Source organism: Centrocercus urophasianus, unplaced genomic scaffold (assembly GCF_019232065.1).
Source record: "Centrocercus urophasianus isolate 14NV4802_14NV808 unplaced genomic scaffold, USGS_Curo_1.0 seq_32, whole genome shotgun sequence".
Lineage (NCBI taxonomy): Eukaryota > Metazoa > Chordata > Aves > Galliformes > Phasianidae > Centrocercus > Centrocercus urophasianus.
Genome location: NW_024884889.1, coordinates 254246 through 270110, shown reverse-complemented (window position 1 = coordinate 270110; position 15865 = coordinate 254246). Strand labels below are relative to the sequence as shown.

General features: G+C 40.4%; 1 long non-coding RNA gene across 2 annotated transcripts; it reads right to left on the bottom strand.

The window, feature by feature from the left end:
• Positions 1-1080: 1080 nt before the first annotated feature.
• LOC122166229 lies at positions 1081-13721 on the bottom strand. Of its 2 annotated transcripts, XR_006170734.1 has the most exons (4): positions 12449-13721; positions 5283-5373; positions 4395-4451; positions 1081-4068 (listed from the first exon to the last, which is right to left on the bottom strand). It is a non-coding gene; the product is annotated as an uncharacterized LOC122166229 (long non-coding RNA). The 2 variants fall into 2 exon arrangements; XR_006170736.1 differs by lacking the exon at positions 4395-4451.
• Between the last annotated feature and the right edge of the window lie 2144 nt (positions 13722-15865).

Sequence of the window (15865 nt, the reverse complement as noted above, 5' to 3'; positions counted from 1 at the left end):
TAAATTTATGAGCTTTGACATTGAACTAGGAAAGATTTACTTCTTAGCTGCTTGTAAACTCTACAGTTAAGTAAGGAAATAATTTTGTTGAGAAAGTCTGAAGGACTTTAAGCTACTCAGTGTATTCCAAGACACTTTCTTAGTTTCTCCTGTTGGTTCCTTTGACAAAAAAGATATTGCATTTCAAGAAGACAAAAAGTCATTTAAAATTGCTGGACTTTCAGATGAGAATAAGGAATGCATGATCATGTTGCTATTTTAGCTTCAAGTCTTTGAGGCTTGTGTTTTTAGCATCATAAAATCCTTCAACTAAATTATTTTTACAGGTTCTATCTTTAAGGTCCACAGTTCATCCAATAAAGATGCACAATGAATACGACCTCCTTGCACGCTATGCATGTTAATCTGTAATGTCAGTGGTTTTCATATTTGTGAAATTATTAGAATAACTAAGTAAGTAAAATACAATTTGGCAGATGCTCTTTAATGACTTCAATGATTTAAAAAAGAAATCAAATAGGTTACCTTTTGCTGCAGAAAGAAGTGATATCAAAACAAGTTCTAAGTTCATCTCCCATGTAATTCTGATTACTTCCTTTGAACTGCATCAGGAATGACGAGTCTCACACTGTCCTGCAATTTCTAAATTTTTAACTCCAAAAACACTGCATAAAGCTAGGAATATAAAAAACATGTGCCAGTCCTCTGGAATAATAGAAGTTAGTTCTGAAAAGGGATCAAAGTAAAATTATTTATAAATATTATCCAGTATGTAACATGCAAATCTCATAGGCCTGAGAATAATAAAGGAAGGTGATATAACCTTCCACTAAAATTATTATTCCACTAAAAATTATTATGAAAAGTCATTTCCAATGAGGATGTCTGTTATTTTTCTGACCTGATACATATATAGAGTTAGATTTTAAACACTGACAGAGTTCTGCTGGGCAGGTGAGATGGCGTAAGGAGAGGTTCAGAGAGACAGCAGGTTTTAATACAATAATTGCAGATTGTGCCTGTATGCACATCACAAAAAAAAAATAAAAAAAAAAAAAAAAAGCAGTTGATACTGAACAGGTCAAATGATAGCTATTAAATGAACTAACTGGAACAACAACAAAGCTAAGGAAAACACAGCAGCTCACATCTAATATACTGTTGTACTGGCAAGGTCTGTAGCAAAAGAGGTCGGCTTGTTTCTTCGTTTAAATTGTATCTCACTGCTCCTCCGATGCCTGACACCAGAGACAACTGGTTCTGGTATTGTTTCATTTGTTTCACTCAAGGCACTAAGTGGTTTTTAAGATAAAATTGACACGTTGGACTGCTTGTTTTTGAATGCAGATGCTTCTCTGTTTTTGTTTGCTTTTGTTTGTTTGTTTTGTGGTGGATTAGAAATGAAGTGGGACATATTGCAGCCGTGCTGGAACCTGTCTCCAACCACACCACACCTGGTCCTGCTGGCCAGCAAGTGCAGGACCAGATCAAAGAGGGTTAGTGCAGGCTGCCTCAGCCCCCAACCCACACCAGCTGTGTCAAAACGTGAACACATCATTTTCTTCTATTGCATGTCATTCAATACATAATTCCTTTAAAAGTAACCTAGAATTTAAGACGTTTTTTACCCATGTTTGCTGTCGCTTCTGGGGAACAAAAACAGCTAAATGGAGCCCAGCAGCCTGGCTTTTTTTTTTTCCCCAAAAACTGCCTTGAAGTGGGAGCTCATACCTTAACACTGCTTAATGATCTACCAAAATCTTTTAAAAACAGATGCGGGATTGGCAGCCAAGTGCATTAGCGATTTTGGGTTTAGGTACAGGGAGATGAACAAGACAATTCATCTTGTCTGACACCTCCCTTCTGCCTCACTTACATATTGATTTCTGCCTGAGCTGCTTCTAAACAGAAGCAGCAACGATGAGTGCATTTGCACCCCACATCACAGGGGTTGTCTTCACTTATTGTCAAGTTTTCTAGAGACCACTCAGCTTGCAAATGCATTTTAGTTAAACCAGCCATTAATGCAGATGGAAAATGAACTTAAAACAGTATATGGCATGGTGGAAAACAGACTTTTTGGTAAATGCATCTAGCACTTTAGATTCCTCTGAGGCACCTGCAACATCTTTGAGTGATCACTGCATCATCAAACTGTGGATCACAAGTTAATTGGAAAGTTTGCTAACGCAAGTTTTACAGAGACTATGAAGAACATCACTGCTTCTTGGCATCATTTTACTTCAGACACAAGAGCACACCTTTTCATGAAGTAATAAAACCCCAATAAAATTAACAACTGAAAGTTGAAACAAAATATCATACTTGTTGATCTTTTCCAAGATCTGTGAGAAATCGGTTTCCAAAACTGATTATAGACTTCAGAAGACTTTTAACCATTAAAAACACTGGACTAAATGTTACCTTCATTATCCAGATTGATCAAACAGGTCAAACGTCCATCAAATTAAACACGAATTTTTCTTCAGCAAGGAACATACAGACTACAGAACTGAGCTCAATGGAAATTCAAATCACCAGCAAAAGCTGAGATGCTTTCCTTAGGGGATTTTCCTTACGTATTAAGCAGGCAAACTGTTTAACACGTTCTGACATGTGCGTTAGTGCCAGATACCTGCACAGCTGCCATACTTGCCAAACAATCAGATGTTTTTATTTTACTGGGCTCAGTGTGTAAGAAAAGAAACAAGCACACTTGAAGGCTTTAGTTTTTGAGTTTTTGAGACGTGAAAAAGCTGCAAGTTTTAACGGGGTGTTTCTACACTTACCCATGTTGAATGGCTTTCCTCTTGTTGGTGCTCAGTCACTGATAAAGAGTACACGCTCCTTCAGTCCGCACAGCACTGCAGAACACTGTTTTCCAGCAAGTCCGAACTGAAAGTCCTTTTTCTTGCCCATTCCAACCATGTTCGCCAATACCCCAAGATTAAGTGCAAACAAATTGGAACACACAAGAAAAGCAGAGCATGCATGTGTGTGATTCAGACACCAGCCTTGATATAGTTTCACCTCTACCACAGAAATGATTAACCTGAGCAAGAAACGGATAATTTTCTGTGCTCTGCAAGGTACTGCAAATATTAAAGAAACTGGAAAACGAATGGCATATTGAACAAAATGAAATGAAAAGACCACACAACAGTAATTTGGTTTTCACTCTTATGTAAAAAAAAAAAAAAAAAAAAAGCATATGGAGGCAGAGGGCATACAGTTTGATATTTACTTGTTACTTCACTTGCAGTTGTCAATTCTTAAACGCCTTCTATGCAGGGCAAAAAACAAAACAAAACAAAAAAAAACCTGAAATGTCTTCAGGTAAAAAAAACTTACTTTTGTAGAAAAGAAGGATTCATCCAAAGACTGCCGTGTCACATGTGACTGCTGACGTATCAAACAAGCACAATACGTTCGCAAAAAAAAAAAAGCGAAAAATGAAAACCAAAATCTCTGTCACTGGTTTACAACAGGCTCCCCCTACTCTCACTCCTGCATAAGCTAGAATGTTGGTTAACATGAAGTTTTGAATTCCATGGTACATGCATGGTAGAAGGCTTCGAGCACAGGATATAAGAAAGAAAAAAAAAAAGGCTTATAGAATGTAATGGAATACCCCACTCACAGTAACTCTTCTTTCCTACAGAAAGAAGCCTACAGGCACTTCAATTAAGGGTAGATCAGAGTCCACAGGCCAAAGAAAATGCTAGGAAAGACGACAGACGGCATATAGAAACTCATTCTCTATGGCTACATACAGTATACTAACACGGCCCCAGTGGACTTACCCAGTCAGCATGCATACCCTAGATCTGTGTTTTTGGGTTCTTTTGCATCAGACTTGTGTGCATGACAACCAATCAGAAGAAACCTTTCAGCTCGTAGAAAGCGCAGGGCATTTTTTCTAACAGCACTCACAAATCCCAGAGATTCCTTGGAGGTATTTGGCCATCACCAGGACATGGATCCTTCCATGAGCAGCAGAGAAGCCACCAGCCTCCCTGTGTAACAGTGTTTCAGACGTGGGAAAAGCTCTTCCCTCATCTCTCACTCCTGAAATAGCACACACGTAAAAGAATTTTAATTGTAATCTATCATGACTGTCAAAACATCCACCCACCTAAATCTAGGGTCCCTGCCATATAACAATAGAAGGATCTTCATGCTTCTCTTTCTTATTGAAGTGTCTATAATTACAGCCTTGTCCCCATTGGGCTGCTCTGGCAAATAGCAGAAACTGTACAACAGATGACTTTCTGTAGAGATGACTATCACCACCAGCAGCCTTCAGTAGGCATAAAGGTTGTGCAGCTCCTCTACACTACAGGACCCATACATAGGAGAGGAAAAGTAGCACAGGAACACCAGGAAAAACTCACTGGCATGAGATTCCAGCAGAATTATTTCTGTTTTATACCTGAAAGCAGTCACACATCCTGTGGACGGAAAGACCGATGGTCAATCAGTAATGAACAGCACTGCCTGCTTTTCTAGATCAATATGACACGTTAAGCTTTTTTTCTTGGTAATTATATAATGATGCAATTGTTACAATTACTCAATAACAATAATTAAATCATAGGATAATTTTTATTTTTATTAGTAATTTTATTAGAGTAACAGAATTTCTATAAACATCCTTGATCACTCCTTTTTGTCTTTAGGGCTCTTAAGAAAAGCAATATAGCCATTTAAATGGATCATTGGTTCAACAACCTTTTTAGGCAGTAAATTAATTATGATTTGGGGTGACAACATAAATAACATACATACATCTGCAAACTTAAATCATTTATTTCAGCAATCACATGTCCCGGTTTCAGCCAGGACGGAGTTTAAGGGACACCACCAACTGTATTTTTATTTCTTACTGTTCTACTGGTAAAAACAATGCATAAAAGTTATTTCAAGCACCCATGCAAAAGCAATGAAATAAAATCAAATGGTCATAAAACCGATCACATATTTTACACAAAATAGGAGCATAAAATCACTTTGCGTGAGGTTCATTCGCTGCCAAGCAATTTATCATTTAAGAAAAGACAACTTTCTGCTGTGTTTAAGCATCTAATGTGTTCAATTTCTTGTGACCCATGCAGGAATGGGAATGGGTTTTATTATTTCCAATTTCAAAAAGCTTTACTCATCACTGGTCACGCTAGCTCAATGTGCCAGGAGTGGAGTAATTTTCCCGTTCTGATAAGTTTGCAAAGAGTTATCCCTTCCCTTTTATACATTGAAGTTTCATGCCTTTTACACGCACTTACCTTTAGCTGTGAAACATCTCCACTACCTAATAGCATAGGACAACTTCACTGGCCAAACTTCTGTGATGTGTTCATATCTAAAGCATAAAACCTATAATTTAAGGAAGTAAAAACAAATTTTATGCTACGCAGATTTATTGACACTTTCAATTAATTCAACTGAGGTAGTATTTCTAATTTTGCTCTTTAAATAACAACTTGGAGCTGATGCACACTTCACAGAACGCTGATATGTGACCTGCTCTCCTTTATCCACTTTTACAGTCCTCAATTATTATAGCATTATTTAATTTACATTGTAGGAAACATCTACAGACATCTCTAAGCACTAAGTTGAAGTTAGATCAGCCATATTATTCCAGTTTATTTCCCTTACTTTATTACAGGATACTAAACAACGCAAGCGTTCTTCTTTGGCAGCCCTACACTTTTTTCACAGCTCTGTTCCTAAAAATATATTTGCTCTCAGAAGGGGAATTCTCCTCTAGCCATCCCTGCAAGCTCTGTGAAATACAGCGCTGCATCTTCAGAGGACGCTACACCCTTCTGAGTCATTTTTATGCAGTACAAGAGGGTTGGTTTTTTTCTGTCCAGGCTCTACTCTTGTAATGACGTGCTGTTACTAAAAAAAAAAAAAAAAAAATGCATATAACCATTCATCTTGGCAGGCTAATAAGGTGCAGTACTAAAACCTTGTAGAAATTTCAAACAACAGCGTTTAGAGGTCTACAGTTTTGGTTAGCGCTTGGCTAATCATAAAGTATTCTCTACAATTAGAGAATAGCTTGGTAATAAACAGCACTGCAGACCAACCAAAGTATGCTTCTTTTCAGAAGATGCAGTCAGCAGCAAAAACTCAAAAAGAACGCGTATCTTAACTTGAAGCCTGTAGTCCTCAACTTTGCTGGAAAAGGGATGGTATAAGCTGCGTATTTGGGGCTGGGAAAGGAGAGGGAAGCAAGGGATGAAATAAAGTGCAACGAACGAGAGGTGCCAAAACTTTCACTGCTCATTACGAAGTAATCATTGTTCACATAAAAGTGTATTGCTTTAAGGATACGAATATCAGTCCCAAGGAAATTGTAAAAATATCAGGCTACAGCATACCTACTTTGAAGCACAGCATTTATGGAACATGCTTTCTCCCTTTACTAATTTTCTTAGCTCCTGGCTTTCTTCCCAGGCAGTCGTTACTCAGACGAGTGTGTTGCTATCTAAATGGTAGGCTGGCTTGTAAGCTAACTTACAATGCAAAAAGCAATGCATTAAAGCCAGTGATTCTTAACTGTTACTTCTACTGTTTGTCCTAAATAATTTGTCAACTTACTCACAGCAATCACTCAGTTTCCCCATACAATTATTCCTTAGGCATTCCGACAACAGACCTATACATCACAGAATCACAGAATTGCAGGGGTTGGAAGGGACCTCCAGAGATCATCGAGTCCAACCCCCCTGCCAAAGCAGGTTCCCTACAGCAGGTCGCACAGGTAGGCATCCAGGCAGGTCTTGAACATCTTCAGAGAAGGAGACTCCACAACCTCCCCACACATAGTGCCGAGATTCATCTTTCTTTATCAAATCACCTGCTGGACTATCTGGCAATTTTCCTTCATTAGCAACTGCTGGTTCAGAACTTACACAGTCATTTTTTCTTGCCTCCTATGCCATCGCTTATGATGGCAAAACAGTTCCTTCCAGACTCTCACGGAGAGTTTAAGCAAATGCCTGCTTGCTTGCCTGATTGATTTTCCTCAGAACTAGTCATAATAATGTTTATGTCCTGGTTACAATACTGTAAGTCTGGAATTATTCCACTGCCATTGAAGGAGCTAATCTGCATTTACCCCTGTATCACTGAGCAGAAATTCAGCACAGTAGGGCTGCTTGTGCGGATGATTTGGTCTTCATAAAATTGCATAGCATTGTTTAACAGCTGTCACATAAATAGCAAAGAAAACATAATACTGAGCTGAAATGTAAGCAATTGACTATTTTCAACCATCAGGCCACACAGAAATGATTTCATATCAGTAGCTGGGCCAACTGTCAAAATGATAGGATGCACTTGATTTTAAGCTTCGGTTTCACACACTAATCAAGCTGTATTAGCATAATGGCTGCTTGTCTTTACCTTTTTCACAAGGTCTAAGTAGATTGATAAAATAAGAAAAGATAATGAATTTGAATGTCTGGCATAAACAAACTGAACAACACAAACCTCTTCAAAGCTTATCGAAACATCGCTTCATCTTCCTCAGCTGAGGGACCACGACTCCAAAAACAGATCAAAGTAATTCGTAGTAGGTACAAAGGAAACAGACAATGATTTTCTCTGCTTTTCTTTCTTCCTTCCTTTTTTCTTCTTTCTCACCTTCTTTTCTTCTTCCTTCCTTCTTTTGTCATTGTTTTGGGTTTTCTTCCTATTTTCTTTCCCTAATCTTTGTTTCTTGCCCTTCATTGCAGTCCCTCTTTCATCCCTATCTCTAATGTTGTTCTGGAAAAATTACCTACTGCGGACATCTTAACTGAAGGGCAAAACCTGAGAAGTCCAGGGTCAAAACTGTATTATATAAACTGTATTATATATATTATATATGTATAGTGGGTATTTTTTTCTGAAATCAACTTTAGAATAGCTCCAGTACTGTAATGGTGATGGCTTAGGCTACAACTTCATCATCCTGTTTTTTCCTATGAAATCAGCCTAAAGTATCTCCACAGTACACCACAAATATTTTAATAGTACATAACAATACTAAACAAAATCATAATTGAGATGAATTTACCACTCTGGTGTACAGAGAGATTACAGCATTGAAAATCATAGCCAAGAAAAGTAGGTGTTTTTGTGTAGAAATTTTTTTTTTTTTGTGTAGAAAAAAATTTCAAAACTCATTCAGGTCTTCTCTTGTCAATTCTTCTGTCTGGCAACAAAACTATCGGTCCCACTGTGTTTCAGAGTTCAACTGCTGCCTCTTTTAGCAGTTTCTGTAGCATTAGTTTTCGGGTTCCTTGTCAACACCTGCTCATGCAGTTGAGAACATAGCAACACCCAAGCCTTGCACATGGGGCACATCTTCAACATCAACTGCAAAACTTCAAGTAGGTAGGTAGGAGAGCCCCTAAATTACCGCTGCAGTGGGTTCACAGCATCTCCAGGTAAAAAGCACAGGGAACTAATGACAGTGCCAACTGGCAACGGAGATTGGATATATGAGAAACTGCAGTTAATAAAGATCAAAAAACGCATATAAGAGAAGAACCCCTTAACCACTCTGACAATTACATCTCTATAAGCAACAAACCTAAGTTATGCACAGCAGCATTTAAAAAAGCAGATAAAAGCTGAGAGCACCGTGACAAGAGCAGAGGATGACAAACTTTTTTGGTCTTGGAAAGTAGGATCTCTACGGCAGTCAGGCTTCCTCCTTTGCTGGAAGACTGCTGAAAACAAAACACAATGTTTCAGAACCTTGATCAAGGTGCTGCAACATGTGAAGGATATTAAATTGCTACAAAGTAGCAAGAGAAAGCCTTCCTTAAAAAATCCAGACTACATTATTAACACAGCTGCAAAGGAGGAAAAGGCTTAGCAGGTGTTAACAGGTTAAGCACTGGATGTTCAAGGGCAGCTCTACGAAGAGCTCTCTGCCTCCCATCTCTCATTCTGCAGGCTGTAAGCCCTCATCCTTGAGGGGAATCACGCAGGAATGACAGAGGGATTTCAGGGAAAGCCGAAGAGTGGGATCCCTACTTTATTATCTGACAAAGAAACACAAAGGAAAGGCTCCGAACAGCAGATAGCCAGGAAATACAACAGCCTGACGGTACTGCTGTTCCGGGTAACGTTTGGGGAGGGACGACAGCTGTATCCTTAAGGAGAGTCATAGTTACATCCTGGAGCTCCTCCTGACAGAACGAGGACAATATGGGCTAAGTCCACCAAAGGTATTTGAGCCAGTTACAGAAGCCTTGGATGTACTTTTAGCAAGCCAGCTCCACAATGGAAAAAAGCAGGTCAATATTCACGTGGCCAGGCCCAAGCAATGGTCGTGCCTACTGGCCTTCTGAGGCAGGTCTAGGAATGCAACAATCTATGGAGTATTTTATTTTACTATAATATCAGAATAGAAGATAGCAGAATATAATACAATTTTATTGATATTGAGATTAAGAAATCAGACAAGATGAGAGAGAGAGTTCCCGGGACTGAGTCAGACCTGAAAAGCTTGGAACGGCTAGCAAAGTACCTTCCAGCTCCCACTGCAAGGTAGCCATGTCTTCTAGGCATGCCAAGGCCAGGCCGATGGCGGGGCGATGGCAGAAGTGTCAATACGGCGAGGCATGGCAGGTTGATTACATCACCTTGCCACGATCTCGTGATGGTAAGCATTATGTGCTTATTATGCTGGAGGCACCATTCCTTTGTGGTGGTGGGACCCGGCCTCTGCAAAGCATCAGTTCCTCCTACAACTGCTGTGTCTCAGTGCACCCTTCGGCCTGCTGGTTTTCCTGAAGGAGTTGATTTCTTGCAGTAGAGAAGCAGTTTCTGCCTCACATTCACTGTGGCAAATTGCTTCCTTTTGGCTAGATAGGCTCAGAGTTCAACACTTAACGGGTGGGGGCAGCGTGAAAGACCTATTTGATAATGGGTGAGGTAAGAAACAAAGAGGAAAGCAACATCAAAGATACCACAGCCTCTGACACTTCCAGAATATAATAAATACAGCAAATTCCACCACTGTTCAATTGGTGCAGGGCACATATAAAAAGCTGTCAAATCTAAACGGTGCCTCTAAATACCCACTTTGCCGTATCTAAAAAAGAGTTGAGCAGTAGTGACCTGCAATTTTCCTTACCTTTTTTTGCATGTAGACAATAACAAATGAGGCAGACTCGCACCTTTGCTGTTCACCTAAGAGTCATGATCCAATTTCAGCCAACTTAAGTCCTCACAAATCCTGCTTTCATTTTTTTCACGTTCACTAAAATGGTACAACTTGGGGAATAGAAACCTGCACTTGGCACATATATCTCACATATATCTATAATGTGGCCTGAAAATGGCGATTTCAGTTATTAACATCAGAAGAAAACACGGTTTTTGCTTTGTGGCTGTTTGGCTTCAGGTTAACTGTGCCAAACATAGGTAGGCTGCTCCAATAGTAATGCCTTCCGTTTATTTCTGTGGAAATTACAACAAATACAAAGAGCAAACTAACACTGTTTGACAGAGCAGATTCTCAGCTACAATTTTTTTATTATTATTCTTATTTATTTTTTTTTTAAAAAAAACATAGTCACCACCAGCTATGCATTTCTTTTCAGGGGCAAACAAGAGCTTCTCTTGTAAACATTCGCACCAGCAGAGGTGACGCACAGTCAGTGTTGCCACTGCTGAAACGTACCACCCACAGCCTCACCGTGCTCACATCCACTGTTTGGTCTCGAGAAACATTCATTAAGTGCTGATGAATATCAGTGGGTGCCATTTTTTCTGCATGGAGGAATTCAGAGACACATCTTCACTTCATACCCACTTCCACGTGAGATGCCATTTTGTCAGACTGCCCTTCTGTTGCCATCTGTCACACAGCAACAGCACGCAATAGAATATTGGTGGAAAGATCCACCCTCTAACTGCCATACCACCAACATCTGCCTCTGACATTGTGAGCCAACATAGTAAAACAGGAGGCATTACTTTCAGAGAAGTCCTTGTATAAACCCACCATAGAAAGCGTAATCAAGTCTGAAACAGAATAACCCTCCTTGATTTCTGAGGATTTATCTCTACGGTGAGAGGAGTGGTGAGCTGTTCAAAGCAAAGTCTTACTCCTCAGCAAGGGAACAAAAAAAAACAAAAACCCACCAAACAAACACCTTAGGACAAAACTGCACTACACCAAGATGCTGTATTTATATATATATATATGCATACAAAATCTTGACACGCTACTACTTACTCTCCTTTCTAAAATTAACTGTTAAGCAGGAGATTATGTTCTAGTGCGTGGCCAGTTGCAAGAGGAGAAATATTGTTGCCTGAGAGCCATAAAAGAAAGGAATTTTATGTTTTGCAGAGGTAAATGCTACTGACTTACGTAGCAGCAGAGCAGAGTTAAATGAGTCAGCATGTTGGAGGGATAGAACTCTGCTTCATTTCTGGCCTCTGTACAAGAGAGGCAGTCCCACGGCCCACTTAGGAGCAATTCCTAATTAAAGCACTGCTGCAAAATACTACAGAATTTTTGATCATGGCAATCTATACTTCAGCATAATATAAAAATCAGTGTAGTACAGAAAGTTTTAAGTAAAAGGAGAAACTCAATTATAAATTCTAGTTAGAATGTTTGGTTAAAATATATGTATTTTTTTAATGGTGCTCGAAAAACGGTCCTTACTGTTTGCAAGGTGCCTGAATTAACTGCCTTCCCTGTGGGCAATTAAAGCAGGAAGGGCAAGGATTCAGCAAACATCGTGACTGATCTACCCTTCACGGTCTCCGGGGTGGTGACTGAGCACAAAGGCACTTGGAAATAATTACCTAGGGGAAGTGAGCATTGCCACTGAAGGAAGGGAAGGGAGGGGAAAAACATGTACATATTTATTATGCTGGTACTATTGCCTAACGACACTGCGTTCCAAAGTTTCAGTGCATGCCCTTCAGTGCCTACTGTTTCATCTACTCTCCTTAATTCAGCCAGCCACTGTAACATACTTATCAGCAGTCATTTGGAGCAATTTCAGGCAGCCCTAGTATCCTACTGTAACCAAGAGCACCACTGGACGTTGTATGCCATTATAGTTTCAGCCATGCTGTCCCGCATCCAGCTGCACTCCAAAATAATCCCAGAGACACAAGTGGCAGTAAGCTGGCAGGTGACTGTATTAACAGTTCTAGACTACGGAAAGGTTACTTCCTGTATAGACAAAAGCACTTAGAACAGCTTTTTTTCCCCCCTTATATCTAGGATCAAGCACGCAAATCTGGTAATGATTTTTACAGCTTTGTTTTAGTGAACCCAAATGGATTTACTTTTCCCCTCATTCACCTCTCTTACATGTAACAGCGTCGCTGTCTCAGTATTCACAGGATCAGACACAACCCGAGAGCTGTGAATTGATGCAAATGAGTACAAAAAGCACTTGGCAATACTCACGTGCCACGTGCTAGGTTGTCTCCAGTCCTGCCCTGTTCAAAGCAGCACTGGTTGCATCCAGTTGACTGCCAGGCATCAGAGTCCTGTGTGTTGCAAGTGCTGCAACCCTGTTTTGTAATGCAACACTTAAGGTTAGATGGATTACTAGCAGCAAAAAGACAGCCCAAGACTGTCTAACCAACTCCTGAGGAAGTCAGATACCTCACATTTGATCGCCAATACTGATTCTTCTGCTAGTAATTAGTAAGGCTTACAATATTGTCGCTTGCTGTGTGGGATAAGAGAATACCCTGTGAGGATGGAGAATACACAGAAGAATAAAGCACTGCAGGTCAATCAGTCATTAACCGCGTGTCTGATACAACTGCATGTTTTTCTAGAAGCAAGACCTGAAGTTTGGTTTAAGGACCTCATCTTCAAAGCGAACCTAACATAGGCAATAGTCAAATTTGACATTATCTGCAAATTCGGAAATTCTGTCAAAAAACTACATGCTTTTCTAAGGTGTCATAAACGGATAAACTGCTACAAGGTGGACAATACAAGTTTGACCAAAATTGGTATGAGCTGTATTACGACCAGCTTGTAAGCACCCCTTCTGAACTACGTTATCCGTTTGTAAATGTTTGGAGGCTTCCCTCAGATGTGCCAAGACAAATTCTTGTATGTTCTTTATCCGTTTTGTTTATGGAAGGCACTTACACCACCTGTTGAAGCAGATCACACCTACTTCTGCTTTGAAAAAATAACTAAGTGCCAGTAGCAATTCAGTCAGTGTTCCTCACCAGGTCGTTACCCCTTACAGGTGCACCTTGCTTTGTCATTTCACCCACCAACCGTCCACAGTGAAAAAGAGCTGCAACTGACAACAGGTCAAGAGATGCTCTTTGTCTTGTAGCTGAAACAGGAGAGAGACCCTGAAACTATTGACGTGACTTAGGCTGATACTCAATGACACCTTTTCACTAGATACATTTTCCCATCCAATTAGATGAAAACAGCATTGTATCTCAAATCCTCATCCAGTTAGTTCTCTATATCCAGAAGGTTCTCTGTCCTATCTGCCTACCAATAGGAAGGCAACAGCTTGAAGCAGAAAGCATTCCTTGCCTCACCCTTAGTTTCTTTCTTAGTATACAAACTGAAACCTCAACACAAAAAAAAAAAAAAAACCTGATGTCTTTCAAAATTAGACAAAGAGAGGGGTGGCGAGAGCAAATGAAAGCACATTTTACATAATGTAAATACACAATACTTAGAAGGCCCATTTTTAACTTACACTTCCCGATTACAGTGACCTCAGCAGAAACTTGTATTTCTTTCTTCCAATTTCAGCAGGAGTGAGAAACCTCAAAGAAAAACAAGGTTTCAGAAAGCGATTCAGAATTTGGTATTCTCTCTTCTACCTGTTAAGGCTTGTTCTTTTAGAAGTATGTTTTTGCACTGCAAGTGCCTGCCAAGAGCCATTTCACCCTACCACAAGGAAGGGAAGACCCAGTGGGCTACTCGTGCTCCATCTCTGAACAGTTACAGAGAAATCACTTCACACCAGATGCTTTCTGCTATGTGTGCACTGCTCACCTCAGAAAACACAATCCAGGTGTATTATCAGTGAATATAAAGACGTTATAATTATGAAACAAACAATAGAGTTTGGCAAAGCAGATTATAATAACAAAAAGAAAAGAGATAGAATGCTTACCCACATCCTGGGCTCACCGCAAAACTCCAGAGCACAAATCTCCAGAAGAGATCCTTCCCCACTGGCAGTCAGCTCTGAAATGGGTCGAGGAGAGGTGCAGCCAGGCTCCACCCCTTGCAGCACACAGGTGAATTGCCTTCACCTGTGCTCCTCTGGCTGTCTCAGTGCTCGCCTCAGGTGATCAAGCAGAGGTTCAGGCCGTGACTCAGCAGTTCCCACACACCAAGTGATTGTCCTTCAATTTGAATAGAAAGCTCGTAGATTTCCAAAACTACGGGCTTTTTCCTCCTTATTGTTTAAATCCTTGGTAAACGTCCTGGTTGTCTGGTTACCTTTGATGTTTGCCTGCCTCATGAGAATTCTCAGCATGTATCTCCAGAATCACTTGTATCTCACACTAAATAAAAATAATCAGAGAGTAAACAGAAGGTCTTCCTCATCACTTCCACATTTATTTTGTTGCAGGCTATATCTGATCCCAAAGTTGACACCATCACCACTTCTCAGGAACTTCTCCTATTTAGAAAAAGACAGCAAATAAAACAGCATACAGAAATCAAGTCGCAACAGATACTGATTGCACACCGTCCTCTCTCCCTGTCAGTAATGAATCACTTCCTTAGTGCTGTGAGGAAAGGGCACGGAGTTGATGGAGGTGCTTCATGTCAAAAGAAACCAGGAGATGTGGTGTCACGCTGTACTTCCTGGAGAGAACCCAGGAAATCAAAAGATACAGGAATTTCTTTGGCTATCGGTTACTTTCATTTTTTGCCCTTGAATCCAAGCCATTTTGGAAGTTAAACATAAAACACTGCAAAAATGAGAGCAGATACTCAGCCTGCACTAAAACTCAGAAATCCTGCAGAGCTGTGCACCAGGGCTTTACTTTTACCCTCAGTACACAGCGCATATAGGGACACTCCTCCAAGCCAGTGAGGCTGGACTCATGCTCCAGAGAGTGTGTTCTCAGCTGATCCTCCTGGCCTTGATGTGTCAAACAGCAACCAGAGGAAGAGAAAACATCCGCCCCAAGGTCCTGAAACCAGCCACCATTCAGTATTTCACAGAGCTTTTACTCGGTACGAACAGCCTAGCACAGGTTCCCAGATGGATCTGTAGCTGTTGACCTGTTCCCTCTGCAGGCTGAAGTGGCTGTGATGCTCCTCACCTCTGCCTCAAGCCATTATATAACGAGACCACGAACTGTTGCATTTTACAGCACTTCAAACAGGTGTGGCAGCAGCTTAATTGGAGACTAACCATGCCATGCAAATACTTTGTACATCAGTTCTGCAAGCAGCCCGTTCTCATACTAGATGATGTGGAGACTCTTTCATCACGGATATCACCGGGACAAAGATCAGACTCTATGTGTAACAACCAGACTATTCACTGAGATACACTTCATGCAGGTAGCATTGTCCATTTTTTATTAATCACAGGTAGCACAATTCTGGTCACCGCCAAAGGCTGTATTGTCGCTATATATAATCCCGCAACTTACACAAAGATTCTGCAAAGAAAAGGAGAATAAGGAACCAATCCCCCTAAAAATGTCAAACGGCATTGAGGAGGAAAGCTGTAACCATGTGTCTAGAGGCTAAATGTTCAAGGCATGCTGAAGGCATGCTGGTCTTCTAAGGCCAGCATGCTGGTCTTCTAAGGCCAGCATGCTGGTCTTCTAAGGCCAGCATGCTGGTCTTCTAAGGCCAGCA